The sequence below is a fragment of the Giraffa tippelskirchi genome, chromosome 11 (assembly GCF_054371585.1).
Source record: "Giraffa tippelskirchi isolate mGirTip1 chromosome 11, T2T-mGirTip1v1.2.pri, whole genome shotgun sequence".
NCBI classification, from domain to species: domain Eukaryota; kingdom Metazoa; phylum Chordata; class Mammalia; order Artiodactyla; family Giraffidae; genus Giraffa; species Giraffa tippelskirchi.
In genome coordinates, this window is record NC_137285.1 from 126,034,587 (window position 1) to 126,049,006 (window position 14,420).

The 14,420-nt window shown below is 51.2% G+C and overlaps 1 protein-coding gene across 3 annotated transcripts in view; it reads right to left on the reverse strand.

Moving 5' to 3' along the window:
• GDPD5 (glycerophosphodiester phosphodiesterase domain containing 5) overlaps positions 1-14,420 on the reverse strand; it is an 87,835-nt gene that overhangs the window by 51,669 nt on the left and 21,746 nt on the right. For 2 of the 3 annotated variants that reach the window (XM_081539685.1, XM_081539687.1), the window contains exon 2: positions 13,777-13,858. The exons of the other annotated variant lie outside the window; for it this stretch is intronic. The gene's annotated coding sequence lies outside the window, so the exon portion shown is untranslated. The remainder of the gene's footprint in view (positions 1-13,776; positions 13,859-14,420) is intronic. 3 annotated transcript variants of the gene reach the window in all.

Below are 14,420 nucleotides of genomic sequence, written 5' to 3' on the forward strand. Positions count from 1 at the left end.
CATGCTCCTTCCATGATTCAGGCCTCTAATTCCACCATTTACCATTCATTCCTTTGGCTGATGCATCACTTTCTCCAGGATTCGTTCTTAAAAATACAAATCTCCCCTGGAAATGGGAATCCATCAAACCTCTAAACTGAAAGTCAAGGAAACTCAGTTTAATGCCTGACTCTAGAGAGGCAGTAAATCATAAGGGTAGGAATGTGCACCCAGAGCCAGCCTGCTGAGTTTGGAACCCAGTTCTACCACTTACTAACTGAGCAGGTTCCTTAATGCCTCTACACCTCAGTCTCCTTATCTGTGAAATGGAGATAATAGCACCAGCCTCATGGGCTGTTGCTGAGAAGGCAATGGCACCCTACTCCAGTACTCTTGCCTGGAAAATCCTATGGACAGAGGAGCCTGGTAGGCTACAGTCCATGGGGTCGCTAAGGGTCAGACACGACTGAGCAACTTCACTTTCACTTTTCCCTTTCATGCACTGGAGAAGGAAATGGCAACCCACCAGTGTTCTTGCCTGGAGAATCCCAGGGATGGCAGAGCCTGGTGGGCTGCCGTCTATGGGGTCGCACAGAGTCGGACACGACTGTAGCGACTTAGCAGCAGCAACAGCAGCATGGGCTGTTGTGAGGATTAAATGAGCTAATACCTATAAGGTGCTTTAGGTAAGTGGAGAGAGCAAGAGATAACTCTATTCAGAGTATTATTATTTTTTTCTTTCTTGCCTGTAAAATGGAATAATAATCCTCATTTCTTCTTTTCCCATAAACTGCAGCTTACCACTCCCGTGAGAGTGAACATCATTCTGGAACCAAGTGGGCTGTTCTCTGCAGCTTGCCTCCAACTCCTTTCTCCCTGCCTCCTTCCTTGCTTTTCTCTTTACCTGGAAGAAGGTGCCAGCGGCTATGAGCTGGGCTCCTGGGGGAGGGGGGTCTTGTCCATGGAGGTGGTGATGTCACTTCAGTGGGAGAGCTGAGGGGACAAACCCAGTCAGATCGCACATAAGTCCATGCTGCCTCTCCCCTCCCCCGGGCCCTTACTGAGCCTCCACCGTGCGCCCACCCTGTGCTGGGTATGGGGACCAGGGATGGGCTGCATCCAGTTCCCATTCTAGGGAAGTGCCAAGTGGGTGGGGAAGCCCATGGGATCTGGTGGTGGACTGTGAGACCCCACACAAGCACCTTCAGATGTGCTGCCCACAAACCAGCCCTAGCCCAGACCCAGTACAGCCTGCTCCCTGAACCACTCTTGCCCCCACCAGGACCCACAGAATCACGATCTAAGGCCCAGCCACCCTGGGGTGAAACCTGGGGCCGTGTCTGGCTCCTGGGAGGCAGAGGCCCATTCATGCTGCCCAGAGACCTGCTTCTTTGGAGGTAGATGCCAAACCAGCTGTTCTAAAGCAGCCGTTGAGGGAGGGCTGGGTGGGCTGGAGGCGGGATCTGGAGCACCGCAATTATGCGGCTGACTTCTGACTCATGCGCCGCTTCCCCCATCACCAGCTCCTTCAGCTCTTTTGCCCAGGAACTGGGAGGGGAGATGACTTGGTACTGACAGGCCATGGGGAGAGAAGGGGTGCTGGGTCAGCATAGCAGGCTGCGGAGGATGCTGCCATACTGCCCAGCAGGGGACACTGAGGCTGGAGGGGCCAGAGTTCTGTCTACGTCACCCAGAGAGTCAGAGCCAGAGCCAGGGTGGGACCCAGGGCAGGGGCGACTCAGGCTGGTGTCCAGCCCAATACCATGCTGACATGAGGGCACTCAAGGAAAGATTAAAAGAAGTAAAAGGACCTTCTCCAAGCCACATACCAGCTAGAAGCACTGCCAAGACTCAGCCTTGGACGGGCGGGGAGCAGAACTGGGCTCATAGACAGCTTTGAAATGACATTCAGCTCCTGAGAGATGGACTCCTGGGGTGCCCCCAGTCCTGCCTCCACTACCAGTCCCCAGGTTTCTCAAAGAGCCCTGAATGCACTACAATTTACAGTTTATAAAACACTTATTTTCTTCATCTCTCACAATGATCCTAAGGCCTAAGTCACAGAGGGATATAAATAGAGCAGGGCTTCTCAAACAAATCACCTAGGGATCTTGTTGAAAGGCAGTCCAACTCAGTAGGTCTAGGCTGGGGGCTGAGATTCTACTCCTTTTTTTTTTTTAAATAAGCTCTTAGGTGATGCTGATGCTGCAGGTCCAGGGACCACAATTTAAGTAGCAAGAACATAGTTGCTAACGGCACACATGCTGGGGTCAGACTGCTTAAGTTAGAATCTTGGCTCTTTCTGTGTGATCTTGGGGAAGTTAGTTAACCTCTCTGGACTTCAATCTCATTATGTATAAAACAATAATCATCATAATAAAACCTACCCCATAGGGTTGATGTGAAGATTAAATTATGTAAATTGCTTAAAGTGATGATTATCATTTCAAATTTTAAAATGGAGGCTCTGAGAGATGGACACACTCAGCAAGGTGGCGGAGGCAGGATTCAAACCTGTATCTCTTAAATATAAATCCTGCAATAACAATTTGCCACAACATGTCACAGCCAGCAAGCCCTCTACCATCTGACAGACGTGGATATTGAAGCCTGGAGAGCAGCCAGGAATTGACAAGGTCACCAGAAAGTTGGTTCAGAAATTCAAGTCCATGACCCCTGACCTACTGCTCTTTCCATCACACCTCACTGGCCTGCAAGGCAGAGAAAGTATCCCAAGTTCCCCCTGATGGGGTCCCAGCTCCACTGGGCAGCGGGCACCTGGAAACCTGATGTGTGTGGGAGAGGCTGCATGTGGAGGCTGCCCTCGTGCCCACTGAAGCCTGAGTTGTCCCGCACTCTCAGAGCCCTGCCTGCCAGGCTGGACGAGAACGGTCTAGCATCCCCCTTCCATCACCAATCTTCTACATCCAGTCTGTGGCACTGATTCGTCTCAGGGTCACCGAGCCCGGGTAGCAGGCAAGGGAGGAGGCAGGCCAGGCCCATCTCCACCCCCACTTGGCTTCCCAGCACGGGGCCAGTGGGAGCCTGTGAGTCACTTGAAGGAAGTGCCTGGCCCCAAACAGGAAGTGGCTCTTCTAGCAGAACCCTCAGCCCCCAAGAGGAGCTCCCCAGGGCAGGTGCTGCAGTGGCAGAGTCTGATGAAGCTGACTGGGACATAGCGACACCTATTCAGATCTTACCTGAAACTCAAATGCAACACCCATTGTCTGCACTGGGAAACCCAAGTCAGAGAGCTTCTCTGCTGTGTGATCTTATGTACACTGGTGTGCCTCTCTGAGGCTCAATTCCCTCACCTGGAGGATCACAGGGTTGTACTGTAAGACTGCTATGGCCTGATATTCTACAATGAAATGAAGGATCGGAGGATGTGAATATAGGTGATAAATAAATGCACAAAAGCTTATATGAAAGAGATGAAATAGTGGATGCCAATACCTAGATTTAAACTCCAGTTGTAGCGTAAGCACTGTCATTATCTATTGTTAGCACAGGGCAGCGATCTCATTGGTAAGAAGATGTCCCCTGTATCACCCTTAGGCGCAAGGAAGAAGGGTTATTGCCTTGAGCCCCACACATCACAAACACATGCTTACAAATATATTACAGAACATACAGGAGCTTCTGTCCCACAACATCCATGGGACCACAAGCCCAGTCTGCTCTCCTAACACTGCTCAGGCTCCAGAGAAACTCTTCATTCTTTGGGCTTGAAGAACAAAAGGTGACTGTCCAGACGAAGGTCTGAGGGATGCACGGTTGCTGACACGGTTGAGAGTAGGGTAGAGGGTGGGAAGGGGAGGGAAACAGGATGCTACTGGGAGCAGGGAGAGGACTAAGTGGCAAGAATGCTTGTGGGGGGGGCAGACAAATTAAACTTGTCAGATCCTTTCAAAGCAGCAACTTCTTACGTAACAAAACATCCATTTCCCAGTAATGCTGAGCATCCTCTTTTTTTTTTTTGGCTTGTCTCCCTGTTGCAATTTGTGGTTCTAAAAGTACTCATGAATTAGTGTAGTATTCACATGGCAGCTGAGAAACATCTTACAGTATTTAACAATTCATATTACTCGGATTAATGTAACATGAAATGTGATACTAATTCTTTACAACTAGATGGACATTAAACACAAAAATGAATAGTTTCATTACAAATGAATAGTTTCATTTTTATAAAATTTTCAAAACTTTGAATTAATTGCTGTATCACATATATTTAAATAATTATATTTTAAAATTAGATATTCATTAATTATGATGCATATAGTTTTAATTTCCTAGATAATTTCAAGGAATAAAATAATTTTTGAAAATATAAATTTTCCTTTCTTTACATTCAATTTACATTTTTGGTGGAAATTATTCAAATTCTATATACTTCAAATATAACTGCATTTTATTTTTGATCCTTTAGATTACTACCATCAATACACAATTTTCAAATGATGTGAAAATCTTGATTATAACAATTATAGTGATCTTGCTAACATGAACACAACAAAATACATTTTATGAAATAAATAACATATGAAATATGTTTTATTACTCATCCAAATTCCACCAGCCCACCAACAAAACAACCAGATGTGTAAGAATAATTGTCCTCCTTGAAATTTGGTTCCTTTCAGTCATATAAAAGCATAACTTTACAAAGCAGGACAATGAAACTATCTTACTTAATAGTTTCTTGGTTTGTTCTGTAACCTCCCGATATATGACAGAGACTGTATGGCCTCCATTTGTACCTTTGTCCTGGGCCCTGCAAAGTCTAGACCAGACCTATCTGTTGACTCCCTGCCCACCAGCTCACTTTTGTGGGGCTCAGGCCACCTGAGCTGGTGACTCCTCCTCGCTGAGGATCAGGTGGGTGGCGAAGTCAGCCTTGTCCTCCTAAGTCTGCCTTTTAGAAAGTGCTCCACACATGAAAGGTTCTCATGCTTAGATGTGGGCCTTATTTCCGGAGCTGACTCAAGCACCCTCAAGGGCCGAGGCCATGACTTGAAGGCCATCTCTCACAGACTCGGTACTCTTTAAAGTCCCTTACATTCCAGCCCCATCTGCAAAGGGACCCAGATGGGAGGGCCCAGCTGCTGCTGGTTCACCAGGCTGGTAGTGCCCACTGGCTCAGACTGAGGGAATGACCCGTGGACCCCACAACTGGTTTTCTCCTTCTCTGCACCCTCACTCACCTCAGCTTACTTCTACCCATGACCCCCTCCTGTCCCCTCACTCTGGGCCTACCGGTCACAGTGACCCACTCTGGGCTAAAGCCACCAGTATGCACCCTCAGCCCCCTGACATCTGAGCTGGCAACTTTCCCTGTTCCCTGCCCTCCACCTCCCCAGCATCTTTCATGAAGAGCTTCCAGAAGGCAGCACCTGGGTTCTAAAGGGGGGAAGGTTAGGGAACATGCAGGAGAGCGAAAGTTGGGAGACCTGGGCTCTGGGTGTGGCCTGGCCACTGAAAGGCAGGTCGGCCTCATCTCTAAGCTCAGGGTCTTCACTTGTCAGATGGGGATGCCACATCCCAGCCCAGACGGCCTCGTGGGATTTACGGGAGAACCCAGTGAGCAGGACCTGACGGGGCTTTGTAAACCGCAAACTACTGAACCATGCAACGGGGCCTCGTTCGTCTCCTGTGTTTCCTGCTTGGCCTGGTGCATGCGGAGTCCCTCTATGAAGACATCGTCCACCATTTATGGAGGGCTGGCCACGGCTTTGTATGAGGCCAACATTCCCTGTCTGTCTTCTCACTTACCCCTCTTAACCTCACATTACAGCACATTCTACAGATGCCAAAGAAGAGGCTCAAGAGGGTTTAGGTCTCATGCTCAAGGGCACAGTTAAGCAAGTGGCAGAGCTAGGATTCATACTTTATCTGACTCCCAAGCGTCTAGACAACACAAATCCAGTCACCAACACATATTTCCTGAGCTCTCCGGTGTGCCCCGGGAGGCCTGGGCCAGAAGGCCAGGGGGGCCTTGGCAGTGGATCAAAGCCACCCCCCAGCCTAGCCTATGCAGAATAAGCAGACTTGTTTCCCCTGCACCCACCAGTCGTCAGCCCCTCCTGCCTGCTCCTGGGACCAGGCGCTTCAGACCACCTCCTCCTCTGGGGCCTCCACCCTATGTCCACCTTCACCCCTGGAGTCTGCAGGTCCCCCAAGCTTCAGGATGGGGGGGCAGATTTGCAGCAGACTAGACATTAAGCCCAGTGAAATGAGGATCCTGCCCATCTGAGCATGGAACCTCTTACATCATATGTGGTACGAGGGGCTAATTGACTAAACAGCAGTGACTGACCACTCTAGTGCCTGGCTCAGTTCATCCTGGCCACTGGGAAGTTAGCTCAGGTTCCGAATCAGACTGGAGCTGGTAGGGACCACAGAAGAGCTGGTCAAGGTGCTCAGATAAGCAGGCATGGGAGGCTGGGGGGAGTGGATCCTGGCCCTCTCACCTCCACCTTTTTGTTATATGAGCAGAAGCAAATCACTCCGCCTCTCGGGGTATGAATCAAGCAGGGATTAACCATGCTGAAACCATCCGCTTTTGCGTGGGCGTGTATAAAACTTTGGTGAGAAACAGGGGGCACTGCAGCTCAGAGAGGGCAGGTGACTTGTCCAAGGTCACACAGCAGGTGGAAGAGTCAGACTAGAATCCAGACCTGTCATGCTCTGTGGAGTTAGACCCCCAGAGGCCAGAGTGGAGAGGCCAGCTCAGGGTGACATCCCTTGGGCTACCACAGGTGCAGGAGAACGATTGGGACAAGTTCCATCAGGGTCGACCCAGGCTGACGTCACCAGTTAAAGGCATCAAAGTCAGAGTCCTGGACACACTGCTTCTGTTTATTTGTTCCTGGGATACGCTGACCCACATGAGTTCCATGAGCCATCCCTGAGCACTTTCTATGGAAAAAGCCCAGTAGACACAGCAGGGTGGGTGGGCTGGGCTGGGAAGAAAAGCCAAATTCAATTCAGGTTGGGGATGGGCCCCTTGGCCTCAACTTCCTCCCTGGTGCTCAGAGCTCCATGGCCCTGTGCAAACCTCCCAGTCATCCCCAGTCCTCACTGCAGTGCAGGTGGGGCTGGAGGTGGGGGTGGCACAGAGGCAGACTTTTCTAGAAGGGGCGACATCAGAGCTTCAGACCAGCCCTGGCAGGGCTGGAGCCACTGCCTGAAGTCAAGCAGGGAGAGTCCTGGGGGCTGGGGCACTCTGAGGGATCTCCCTCTGGGTGCTGAGGTACAGGGACCACGCCTGGGGCTGGGGGCAGAAGAGAGGCACAGGGCAGCTAGCTCTCAGAAGATCTTGCTGGCTGTTGACCACATGACCCTGGAGCACCCACTCTGCACCCCCTTTCTAACAGGTGGGAAGAGCTGACACTTAACAGTGCTTCCTCAGAACCAGGTTGTGCCTGGAGAACTCTGCCTCTGTTGTCCCCACTCACATCCCCTGAGACCCCTTCACCATGGGTCTCTGTCCCTTCCAAGAGCCAACACCTGTGGAGGCGTGCGGGTGAGCTGCTATCAGATCTGCCTAAATCCCCTCTCCTGTGGGCACAGCAGCCCCTCAGGGGTCCTTTACCAGGGACCCCCCTGGGTGAGGTCTAAGTTCTGCAGCAACCTGGCCCCTGGCAGCCAGCTCTGGGGACTCAGCCAAGTTCCCCTCCCAGGGGCTTGGCTTGAAGTCATACTCTTGCTTCTCCTTCTGTTTCTGGTTCCACTTTTCTTATTCTCTTCGTAATTCCCAACCCTTTCCTCTTCCCCCAGAAAACTTCCTAGTAACTCAATTTCACATGAATTCTTGTCTCAGGGTCTGCTTCTAGATTCCCCAACCCCAGACAGTTATGAGGTAGGTACCATTAATTTTCCCATTTCAGAGATGAGGCTATGTGCCTCAGAGACTGTCAAAGACTCCCAGGTGGCAGGGAGCAGAACACAGGCTTGAATTGAGCTCAGCCCCCTGCAAAGCCTGAGCACTGACCTCTCCTGTCCACCATCAATATCATCTGAGTCTATTTTCTCTCCTGGCCGTCTGAGCTAATCTTTTGGGTTTTTTTTACTGGAAGGAAAGCAGGAGAATATGAAGATGATCCAAGGGGGATGACTAAGTCCTTAGAGTCTTCTCATTGGCACAGATCCTGTTTTGGTCAATCCTTGTGAATCAGGGCGGGTCTGACATTCTGGGAATGCAGGGAGACTTCAAACCAACTTCATGAAAACAAGTTGTAAAAATACTGGCCGCCACTCAAAGCCGCCTGCTGATGAGCTTGGCTCCACAGAGCAGGGTTGAACAAGTTCACAAGAAGGGAGTACACAGCAGGAAAGACTTAGGTTAGACCCAGAGGAAGGACTTCCCAGTAATTTGGAGCTGGTCCAAGGATGGGGTTGGTCATGGACCCTTGGAAGCAGGTGAATCAATGTCCTGACCTTTCCAGGCCTTGCTGGTTTGAAGCATCTATGAAGTCACTTTGGTGAGTAATGGAGACAAAACAATGGGAAACCAACCCCGCACAGTCCTAAGCTTTAACCTTTTGACCTGGGACCGGGTTTACCAGGATGTTCTGAGTTTGTGGGGTTTCTGCCTTCTAGGAGGTCAAAAGTACCACAGGGGACTTCCCTGGTGGTCCAGTGGTTAGGACTGTGCTGGTGGGGGGGCCCAGCTTTGACCCCTAGTTGGGGAGCTAAGATCCCATACACTGCACAATGAGGCCAAAAAAAAAATTATCTGCAGGTAAGGACCCCCAATCCTCCCCACACCCAGTGTGGATGGAGGCCCCGGGACTAGCAGAACCCAGGGCGGCACCAAGGGCTGCCACCTGGCCACCTCCTCTGCCCCTGCTGTCTGCAGCCAGCCCTCTGGGTAGAGACACCTTCTCTGGGAGCCTCCCAGTACTGCAGAGGACCATGGCAGGTGTTATAAATGCCGTCTTCAGCTCCTCCTCCCTACTGGCTCCTGCCAAGTGGCAATAAACAGGCCTGAGTCTCACCAGTTTGTCTCCTCCACCCCTTTCCAATCACACTCCTTTCTTCCCTTCTTTCTCATCCAAATGTGAAAGACTTGTCAACACTCACGTCCTCACTTCCTCTCTCCCATCTGTTGCTAAACCCACCACCCTCTGCTCCCAGCGAGTCCATCCACACCCTCCACGTGAGGAAGCCTCCTGGACAGTTCAGTCCTCCCCGACACCATGGCCCCCGCCCTCCTTGTGGAAATGTCCTCCTCCCCTGGCTTCCGGGACACCAGTTCCCCTGGTTTCTGCCCTCTCCCTCTGGCTGCCCCCCAGCCCCTTAGCTCCTCTCTCTGGCCAAGTCAGCCCTTTCCTCCTCCCCTGCCCTTTACACTCTCGAGGGCAATACCACCCACTCCTGTGGCTTCAGATACCCCATTCCTGCCCAGGCCAAGTGCCAGGCTCAAGTATCCAATGACCCTCTGGTCATCTCATCCTGGACATCCCATGGGAACCTCACACCCACAGTGGCCAAATGGGAACTTGTCATGTTCCCCTGAACTAGGGAAGAATGGAGCAGCCTCCCACTTTCTCCCAATTCAAGGCATCTCTATCCTCCCAGTCTTCCAGGCTGGGAAGATAAGATTCATCCTCCCTACCTCCCCCATCCCTCACAGCCCGAAATCCCACCCCACACCAAGCCCTGCTCTGCTGTCCACCCCCTCCCCTCATCTCCCACCTAATATCCCTCACATCTCCCTTTGCTCAGCTTCCTCCTACAGGAAGCCTTCTGTGACTCTCCTGGGAGACTTGAGCCAGCCTTCTGCTTCCATGTGCCCAGTACAGCCCTCAGCTGGGCAGCCATGCTGGTACCGACTGTACATCTAATGGCCCAGACTGGTTCCAGAAGTACAGGGTGAGGGCCTGGTCCAACTCTGGGTCCTGGCACCAGGCCGAGCTCAGCATAGAGGGGCTTCAGGAGAGGTTTCCCAAATCTGGGGATTGCCTCTCTGCTGAAAGACTACTGGTAAGCTCTGGATCTCCCCACAGCCCCCCTGGGGCAAGGGCTACCATTTTGCTCTGCCCCTCTTCAGGACTTAAATCACACAAGCACTTAGTCCCCTTTTTTCTTGTTCAGTCACTAAGTCATGTCCGACTCTTTGTGATCCCATAAACTGTAGCACGCCAGGCTTCCTTGTCCTTCACCATCTCCTGCAGTTTGCTCAAACTCATGTCCATTGAATCAGTGATGCCATCCAACCATCTCATTCTCTGTCATCTCCTTCTCCTGCCCTCAATCTTTCCCAGGATCAGAGTCTTGTCCAATGAGTCAGTTCTTCACATCAGATGGCCAAAGTATTGGAGCTTCAGCATCAGTTCTTCCAATGAATATTCAGGGTTGATTTCCTTTAGGATTGACTGGTTTGATCTCCTTGTCCCCTTTTAGAGGCATTCCAACCCGCCTGCTTTTACAAGGAGGTGTCACATGGGGCCTGCAAATGCATACACGTAGACATACAAAAATACACCAAGCGTGCATTCCCAGGCAAATACTCATGGGTACTCGGCACCAGCACACGGGCTTGCAGAGGTATGTGCAGATGCACAGACAGGTCCCATAGACACGGCTTCCTGGAAGCAGCATGGACTAGGACCGCTGTCTCCTTTGGACTACCAGCCTCCCTGGGCATCATGAACTCCAGGAGTCAAGGCTGGCTCGGCGAGGGCTCAGGGCTAGATCTCACAGCAGCAGCACAGGGACTTGGGGAATGCCAGACCCCGGAGAACCACGCCTCAGTTCTTCCTTCCCTCTGAGTTTCCACAAACTCTTCCTCCAGGAAGCCATCCCTCATCACATCCTTCCTCTCAGTGCTAGAGGGAGGAGGCTGCCCCCCAGAGGAGATAGCACCCCAATCTTCCCCTTGGACACTTTCTCATATACAGGGGAGGGCTGCACAGCCCAGTCACAGCTCAGAGCTTTCAGGATCAAGGTCCCCTCCTCTCCCAGCCTTGGCCCTGCTATGCCTCCAAATCTTAGCTCAAACGTCCCATCTGAGTAACCCCTGGCAGCTTCCTTTCCAGGTGCAGCCTCAGCATCAGAGAGATAAGAAGTCAGCATGGGGGGCTCATCTAATCCTCAGGACAACCCAGCTGGGGCCAGTGTTCTCACGCTTTTTTTTTTTACAGATGAGAAAACCACAGCTCAGAGACGAGGTGACGCAGGGCCACACAGCTGCTAAGACTTTCTTTTCTTTCCTTGAAATCATATTCCCAGCCATGACCTCCCTCAGGAGGGATGCACCGGCCTCAGAGGCAGATGGGGAGTGGCGAGTGGAGGGCCTGGCAGGGAAGAGCCCCCAGGACCACCGAACGTGGCCATAGCCACATGGAGGGCCAGCTCTGGTTCCTCCACTCACTTGCTATGGGATGTGGAGCAAATTAGCAGGGCTCAGTTTCCCCACCTGTGATGTGAGCGGGGCTGGGGACCACGACCCTCAGGGTCAGTTCCATTTGGACCCGGCAATGTGGCAGAGGAAGAAGGGGAGACAACAAGGGGTACAGGGGCTGTTCTCCTTGAGGACGTGGGGACAGAGGAGGTGGCCACTGGATATTCTCTGGCCCTGTCAGCTGCCAGGCTCCTTCAGAACCCTCCTCCAAGGTAATCATCCTCCCAGAGGGCGGCAACCTTCTACCTTCCTCTGCAGGAGAGCCACTCTAAGCATAGAATAAACGGCAAAGTATCCAGTATACTGGGCTTCCCAGGTGGCTCAGGGGTAAAAATCCACCTGCCAATGCAAGAGACGCAGGAAACACAGGTTCAATCCCTGGGTTGGGAAGATCTCCTGGAGAAGAAAATGACACCCCACTCCAGTATTCTTGCCTAGAGAATCCCATGGACAGAGGAGCCTGGTGGGCTACAGTCCATGGGGTTGCAGAGTTGGACACGACTGAGCACGCATTCACACACGCATCCAATATACTGGAAGGAGTGGGAAAGCAAGCCGGGTGGGTGTGCATAGCACAGGCAAAGCTGATGCAAACACCCCAGGCAAACACCTGGGTATGAGTCCCCTCATTCCTGTCCTCTCTCCCTATACCCCTGCCCCAGTCCTGCTGATTCCAACTCAGAAGCAGCTCCTCCAGGGGGACACTCCAGCCCCTCATACTTCACCCAAGGGCTCCCTGGGACCCATAGCATCGAACAAACCTTTTAGGTTGGATTGGCCAAATGGCAAAACCCAAACGAACTTTTTGGCCAGCCAATAGTGAGCTCTTCTCAACTCGACCTCAATTCACCATCCTGGCCTCCCACACATGGGAGCCCCAGCCAAGTGGGGCTAAGACTCCACTCTGCAGCTCCACACCTTTACACAGCCAGTTCCCTCTGCATGGAATGCCTTCCCACTAGCCTGGGCTTGTTGAACTCCTAGAGATCCCTCAGTACCTAAATGGGAAATGCTGCCAGTTAGCAGCAGGAGTCAGGTCCTAAAGTCAGCATATCACGAGTAATTGCATCTGGTCAAAATCACCTTTGACTATGTATAGCTACCATTTGTTTACAATGCCTAGGCTTTGTTCTAGATATTTCCTGTGTTTTGATTCATCTTACTCTTACACTTCTGGCAGGCTGTATTTCCAAAGACATTGGCACTAATAACTCCCAGCCCACACACTCTCCTTATAACTCTGACACTCTTGCCTTGGAGAGGTGGGGTCTATGTTATTACCCCCCCACTTGAATCTGGGAGGGCTAGGACTGATGGCTAAAGTGACATTGCAAGATTTCCAAGGCCAGGTCATCAAATGGGATGCATACTGTAGGGAAGCACAGATGAGCTCGGAGAGAAACAAAGCCCAGAGACCACATGGGTAACCTTGAGCCAGAACTGCTCAGCGGAGCCCATCTTAAATCCTGAGCTATAGAAACTGTGCAGTAATAAAGTGATTGTTCTTACATAAAGTCACTATGTTTGGGGGTGATTTGTTGTATAACAGTAGTAACTAGAACATCATTAGCTCCTCTTTAAAGAAGAAGAATCTGAGGCACAGAGAGGTTAAGCAACTTGCCCAAGGTCACAGAGCTAGTAACCAGCAGAGCCAGGATTTGAACCCAGGGAGTTTAGCCTGAGTCCACACTATTCACTGCCATGCCATACTAAGGGCCTGCAAGGTCGGACTGATCTCCAGGCTCACAGCAGGTCTCAGGGAGTGGTTGCGGAATAAACGACCGAGAGAAGGGATGAGCAAAGAATAGCTGAGTGAGTGTGAATGAAAGCACAGTAAGCTCCCAGGTGCAAGGCAAGGGCCTTAGACGAGCCCAAGCCATCCAAATGAGTCAGACATGACCCCCCGTCACCTGGAGAAGGCGGTGGTGAGGGAAGCCTGGCAGATGCCACCCACCTCTGCCCTTCATGGATGAGCCTGAGATGCCTGCCTCCTTGCTCCCCACCTCCCTCAGCCCTGCACGCTGCAGGATCAATCTGGAGAGCCAGTGCCTCCAGAGAACAAGACCTGTGGATCCTGGAGCCTGCAATGGGAAGGTGCCAGGCTGGGAGACAGGAGACCTTAGTCTTATCCTGGCATGGCCAAAGCCTAGCTGTATGAACTTGGACAAGTCCCTGACCTTCTCTGGCCCCAGGTGCTCTCCAATGACACTGTTGTTGTTGTTGTTTTTTAAACTTGTTATTTTGTATTGGGGTATAGCCAATTAACAATGTTATGATAGTTTCAGGTGAACAGCAAAGGGACGCAGCCATACGTATACGTGTATCCATTCTCCCCCAAATTCCCCTCCCATCCAGGCCATCTCCAGTGACACTGTTCTAAGACTCACCAGATGCTGAGCTGGTCTGGTGGATGGGGGTTGAGGTGAACTTCAGTATGTGGGTCCTACAAACCCCCAAAGGGATCTGTGCCTAGGAGGAAAGCAGATAACAAGAATGAATCCCCCTACCAGTCACTGGTGGCTCTCCGGGTGCTGGGGCATTTTATCGGGCACCATTTCTAATCCTTGCAGCAATTTAATCTGGCACAATATCAAGTGACACAATAGGAATAGCAGACTTACCGCTCAACGGGTGCTGGAAACCAGGAATCCAACCCAGGCCCATTCAACCTCAAAACTCCTGCTCTTTCCACAGCAGCAAGAGACAGGAGCAACCTAAGGATCTATTGATGAACAAATCGATAAACAAAATGTGGTATATACATATGATGGAATGTTATTTGGCCTTAAAAAGGAAGAAAATCTTATCACATGCTACAACACCGAATGAACCATGAGGACATTATGCCAAGTGAAATAAGCCAATCACAACAAGACAAACACTGCATGATTCCACTTATATGAGGTATTTACAGGAATCAAATTCATAGAAACAGAAAGGAGAATGGTGGTTGCCAAGGGCTGGTGGGAGGATGAGGAGTTATTATTTAGTGGGTATGGAATTTCAGGTCTTTGAGATGAAAACATTCTAG